A 7,001-nucleotide genomic window follows, 5' to 3' on the forward strand; every position below is an offset into this window, starting at 1 on the left:
AGGTGTGCGCAAAGTGGGCAGTATTCAATTTGGATTCAGATTAAGCCTGATTCAGGGGACAGTGATTGGATTCGCTGACTGGGATCACTGTCCGAATTCGATTCGGCCAAATCTGAATCTGAAGATTCAATTCTGATTGGGAGAATCAGTGATTCGGCCATAGGTACAGCTTTATAGGTTTTTTCTACATACCTTGAGGTACCAGGTGTGGCTTTTGAACACTGAGATGGTGGGGCAGATGGAGTGTCCCACAGAAGTGCAGGGGGGCCCCCGTATGCTCGCCGGCGGACCTGAAAGTGGATCAGAAGTACTTCACAAGAGAGCCACACGCGTGATCAGAGGACGAGATCAGGCCTTATGAAGCGAGGCTGAAAGCTATGGGACTCTTCAGCCTGATAAAGTGCAGGCTCAGGGGTGACCTGGTGGCCACCTATAAGTACATAAGGGGTGTGCCTCAGGATCTGGGGGATCTTTTCTGCCCGAGTCCCCAGGGCCTGGAATAGACTCCCTCCAGAGGTGGCGCAAGCACCTACTCTGGACTCCTTTTAAGAAGCGTTTGGACGCTTATCTTGCTGGGATCCTTTGACCCTAGCTGACTTCCTGCCCTTGGGGCAGGGGGCTGGACTCGATGATCTTCTGAGGTCCCTTCCACCCCTAATGTCTATGAAATCTATGTCAGTAAGCTTTTGGGCATCAAATGCCCTTCTTCAGGCCTTCTGTTATTTTCATAGTAACTTTGATATATGAAAATGTGATATTGATGGATTCTCTGCTGTGCCAAATGTAAACCCTGTAACAGTCTTTTTATAAGGTTCCTGTGGAATATGACTGCATATGTTTTAACTCTTGTCTCTTGACTACTGGCTTTCCTGAATATGTGCAGTATGATTTGTGGATTTCATTAAACATTGGATGTCATCACTTCAGGGAAAAATAGTTAGATAGTTTCAAAAATAAGTCACCACGCTTTCTAAGAACAGGAAAAGATCAGTTCTCATTGAGGCAAGCAGTATAAAATGAATATGAATTTTCAGAGATCAAGCCTTTTTCGGAGATGAGGTGTCAGGAAATGGTAGGAAACTACTGAAAAATTAAGTAATGTTTTTTTTTTCTTGGTCCTAATTCCCAAATTTTCCAAAAATCAGTTCTCCCCCTCAATGAATACATATGTGAAATTTTCAAATAAATCAGTTCATGAGGAAGTTAAATATTTGTTTTCAAATTGAGTCAAGAGAAATTGCTGTGTCTTAATTATTGAAACAGAAAATAAAACAAGCCATAAACAAGAAGTACTACTTTTTCTTTTAGTGGCTAAACACGAATGCAGCTACCAAGAATTGCTGAGAATAGAAGCATGTGTAAAGCAATATTTGTAAAGTACATTTCTGTGATTTTCTGAAGTTTATATTATATACAGGGGGGGGCGGGTTTCTGGAAAGGAAACCCTGACTATCAAGTTTGGCAGACAGCTTGAAGTTAATAACTGTGGCACTAAATACATGGTTCTCCAAATTATTCCAGCAATAATTCACCAGACCAGAGGCAATTATTTTAAACTAAAACACAATCCAATCACATGCAGTGAAATAACGCAAAGCAAACTTACTGATGAGATCCTCACCCTGCTACAGCTGCTTATGCTGTGTAAAAGACCCAGAACAACTAGTGAGACTCTAAAAGCCTTATATCTAATGGAGGATTCTCCTGGTGCACACACTGTTTGAAGACATCGTGGACAACTGTCTCCCTAGCTAGCTGTGGTGCAGGGAGTGTTTTGGGGGTAGCAGGGATGTGAAGCATATGATCACTGTAGATACTGTATTTCTATGCAGATTCTAGACTGTATTTCAGTCCTGGGGAAGCAGCCATTGTGACAGGCTCATGGCCAGAGGGACAGCTATGATGCGTCTAGTGGCTTTGCAGCTCCTGCATGGCTCTGCTTCTAATGTCACCCTCCCTCAATTGCTTGGCTGCCATGCCTTGTTCTTATTGACAAGTGAGTAAGGGAGGCTGCCCACGGGCCTTAGAGTGAGCCATAACACTGATAAATCTCACACCAGGTCTCTCCTGGACCCCACTGATCTCAGTCCAGCCCTCACACCTGATAGGCGCTTCTCGGCCTGCCTGTGCCCCTGCAGGGCACCTGTAACCTTAACAGCAAATTGCATGGCTCTGTTCCCCCCCACTACACAATGCCCCAAGCCTCGTGGGTGTTATCGCTATAAGGTTAAGTTCACACACTTGGCCCCCTTGGGCCCTCAGAGCCCAGAGTTTCTCACTCAGGCTTTTCCCTGAGCTCCTGGACCCTACTAGTCTCATGTTCACCCTCTCTGGACCCCTGGTCCCATGCTCCTCCTCTCTCTCTGGGCTCCCAAACCCCTGGTACAGCTCTCCTCTCTTCTCTGAGCCCGTGGGCCTTCTGGTCTGACTGTCAGCTAACCCCTAGTTCCTGAACCTCTGGGTCCCATGCTCAGACACTCTCTGTCTCTCAGCCCTGGTTTGTGTTTCTGGATCCTCTGATTACTCCCAGCCCGCCTTGGGATCATGGATCTCCACAGATCCTCACCCTCTAGGCCAGGGGTTTTCAACCTTTTTGGGTCAGCATACTCCCAGCAGCCAGATGCAGAGCAGTGTACCCCCGGCAGCTGGACGCGGAATTGGAGGGGAGCTGGCACACGGCCGAACACAGAGCGTCAACGATCACTGCGTGCACCCTTCCCCCGCCCCCTGCGTCTGACCAGGCGGGTGGCACCTGGGTGGAATGGTGCATGGTGCCACTCCATCACCGCCTGCCAATACCCCCTAGGGCCTTATCAGGTACCCCCTGCTCTAGGCCCTTGTACTCCCTGCTGGCCCCCACTCTCAGCTTGGGCTGCCAGCCCTCTGAATACGCCTTGCCTGCCCCTGCAGGGCGCCAGGCTGAACTGCTAACACAGCTTAATGAACACCTGGCAGGCACTGAAGCCGTCTCTTGGCTTAACATAAATCAGGGGTGCCTGCCCATATAACTAAGCCTCTCTGCCCTAGGTACCTTTCTTTGTTCCCTATGTTTTAAAGTGGCTTTCTTTTAGTATTCAGGAGCCCTGCTGCTAGGAGCTCCTTACTTCATGGCTCCCAGGGCTGGACTGGCTCAGAGCCAGGACTACTTATATAGCTCCAGCCTAGACTGCTGCCATCAGGTGAGTCCTTAATTAACCCCCTTTGCCACCTGCCAGCCGCCTCTGAGGTTGCTTGCTCCCTTAAAGGAGCAGTCACACCCCAGTGCCCTGCTACAGCCATAACTGAGACAGACCCACAGGACTGCCCGTTGGGGTCATTCCTGGCCCTCAGAACAACTCAGGATAAGGATGGTGCAGAAGTGGCTGAAAGTCTATATAGCTCCATCCACCTAAGTTACAAGGTCTGTGCTTAATAGTTTTGATTCGGTAAAACCATCTCCTCGAATGAATTTGGAGAAATGATATTGTGCACTTTTTGGGGGAAATAATTCACACTCAACAGCCCAAAGAGAAAGCTTCATGTTTTTCAGTACACTTTATTACAATTTTACATGCTGTGACAAAATGCCTTGCAAAAGCTGTTCCTAATTTACATAGTGGGTCCTTATATAAAAGTGTAATCATTTTAAAAGAATAGTGAATTTACTTGGTTTGGCTACATTATTTCATATCACATGAGGCACTCCACCCTGTTTTAAATAATTTGTGTAACGAATATTATCTTAGCCAAAATGACCCTTGTCACTACTAAGATACATAGTGAATCGTAAGTGTCCATTTCAGAAAACTAGAAATCAGTTTTGACCCTGATTTGATTGATACTGGTTCAACAGGCAGAAGATGAACTTGAATGAAACAAGCTTTACTCTTTGCTCATTAGATATTAAATAACAAAGTGTGTGTTGCCCATCTACTTCCTCTGTTATGCTTGTGCCCCATTCACCAAAACAAGAGAAGCCAACACAGTTATCATTTTGTATGATTCTATCCAAATGGTCCAAAGCTCAGTAGCACCTTTTAAGTACCAGTTGATTTGAAGCACTTGAGTGCTGTGTGTTCCTAGCCAAAAACTGTTGCCAGGAAAGCTCTGCTGCATGAGAGCACTGGCAAATGCTTTCTGGGAACACTACACTTTCTCTTGCAAACAATTGAAGGGGAGAGCAAAATGAGAAAAATATGGGTAAGTATTACTCATGGAAATCCAAAAAGTGGAAGGAAAAAATGGTACGGGAGAGACTGGACAAAACATGGACAGAATTGACTAAGAGGGGATAGAAATGTATTTTGTTGGCAGAAAGAAAATGGAACAAAAATACTCTCATATTTTTTCTTGCATCCCTTTGACTTGATTTTCTTTTTATCTCTCATCTTCTCTACATTGGAAAGATGCACTAGGACCATTCTACTCTTTTCTGGCATAAATTTGTGTACACACGCCTTGTGAATCAAAATAACAAAACCACTTTGCAGTCACTTTCTCTGCCTTGGTAGGAGCTATGCGAGTATACAACTACATAGGTTCATGTAGTCCTTTCACCGCTGTTTAACGCTATGTTGGCTCACCCTTGACATGACTCATCGTACTATTTTACATTCCAGGACCATACCTCCCCTTTCCTTTAAATGGAAGATGCCAGAGATTGCAGGGTAGATTTGCAATTTATAGACTAACTAAAATAGATTGTATATTATACAGTACAAACTTTTGTGGACTGAAGCTCACTTCATCAGATGCTGTGAAAGGATGTGCACAAAGTAATGCAACTGCACCACTCCTAGATCCACCCCGGCTTGCTCCTGTGCCCTTAAGAAGGCCCCCTTAAAGTACAGCCCAGTCATCTGGACTCCGTTCCCCCTTAGACTCTCCTTCCAGCGGATTCTACCCCTAAGTTTATTAAAGTTTGCTTTTCTGAAGTCCAGTGTCCTTATTGCTGCATGCCTTCCTTCTTTCTCATAGGATCTTGAACTCTGTCATTCCATAGTAACTGTTACCTGTTATCTTCTATCTTCACATTCTCAACCGACTCCTCTGTGTTTGAGAGTGGGAAGTCAAAAAAACTTTCCCCCTGTTTGACCTCTCTACCAGCTGTGTCAAAAAGTTGTCCCCAGCACACTCCAGGAATTTAGTGGACTATTTTTGTGATGCTGTGTTACCCTCCCAGCAGATGTTCTGGTAATTAAAGCTCCTCACGAGAACCAGGTCCGGTCATTTGGAAGCTTCCATTAGTTGTTGAAAGAAAGCCTCATCTACTTCCTCCTCCTACATATCTGAACACATGTATGTTGTCTCTGTATATAGGACGTCCTTTTTTTCCCCTGCCTGTTTATCCCTCTTGAACAAGCTGTACCCATCCATGACCATACCAGTCATGTGAACTATCCCACCATGTCTCTGTAACCCCAATTAGATCATAATTCTGTACTTATGCAATAATACCACAGTAATAACCAGGCACAACATGTTGTCACTAATAGCACCTTAAGAAAATTATTTTGATGCTGAAAGGGAGTGATCAATTGGGTTATTGTGTCACTTGCTGAAGCTAGTAGAATTGACTTTCCCATGAAGTAACTTGATGTAGGTTATTAAATGCATGTGTATACTTAGCACTGTGTATTTAGTTTTCACTTTTGTCAGGGCTTTCTACGAATAATGTTTGTAAGGGCAGAAGAGTTTGCCTTACTTTGGCACTGGTGTGTTTTGCTTTCATAAATCAGGATCATATAGAAAATATGTATTCTTAATTCAATATAATTAAAATACAGAGAAATTGAACATCACATACAAAATGTTTCAGGCAAGAAGAGAAAAAAAACCTTGAGTGTAAAAAATAATAAATAATATCTATAAACACAGTATATTTATAAGGAGAGATTGGGAGAGAGGAGAACTACTTCAATTCTTTTATGTTTTAAAGCCCTGGTAAGTATCTGTCTAGAAGTCGGTGGAAGTAATTCCAGTAGTGAAGATGGTGGGTTAGTTTTGTAATTGACTGAGTTGATTTTTTAAAATTGTTAATTATGATACACCTGTATTCTTAACAGTTCCTCTGTGATTATGAAAGGAAAATTCATTGGAAACAATAAACATACAGTCTAGAGGTACATTTAAGATGTATATTTTCTTAATCTTGTATCTGGGAAACAGGTACTCAGGGTCCTCCCCCCCCCCCCCCCCCAGCAAAATGCTAAAGAGAGTGGAACTTTAAAGAATAAAGGAAAATAGACATAAATTAAATTGTGTTTGAAGGTTGTGAAATGGGCTGACAAAATCAGGACTTCTAGCATTTATCTTGTCCTTTATGTCTCTTTGTGCTTAGGTATAACTAGTTTCTGACATTTTACATAGTATGCTGCCCTTGCCTTCTAACTACTGTGCATCAAGCACTGATCCCTGATACTTAAAACAAAGTATAGGTGCTGTTTGTTGGTGGTGCTATATGCAGGCTATTTTATCTGCCTTAGAATCCTAAAGCTATCCAGTGAATACAGTTTACACATATGAGCCTGGCATCTCTATGATTTTAATTATTCAGAAACTCCTCCCTTTCCTCCTCACCTTTGGATGTAGACTGTACCAGACTTGTGAAGCAAACAGTTGCTTTTAAACATAATCTGAAACTTAAAGCTGATATCTTACCATGCAGCTTTCAAAGTTTTGGTGTTGTGACCTTAACAAAAAAGTAATCATAAATATATTGGATCTTTTTTTTTAAAGCATAATTTCCATTTTTTATCAGGGATTCCCATCGGCACCAAGGATGAATCCTTCTTAAAAGAACTGGTTCTTATGATCATCATGTAAATTCATTGCATGCTTTTACAGTGTAAATTATAATCTTCTTTTTCATTGTTACATGATTTTTTAAAACAAACTAATTCACATCTAAACTATATTATATTGAGATCAGTGTAGTTTCATAGTAGCTAGGGTCAGGAGGATCCTGAACAGATCATCTAGCCTGACCCCCTGCCACAGGCAGGGATGAATGGCGGGGTCAC

Source organism: Alligator sinensis, unplaced genomic scaffold (assembly GCF_000455745.1).
Source record: "Alligator sinensis unplaced genomic scaffold, ASM45574v1 scaffold114_1, whole genome shotgun sequence".
In the NCBI taxonomy this organism is placed as follows: Eukaryota; Metazoa; Chordata; order Crocodylia; family Alligatoridae; genus Alligator; species Alligator sinensis.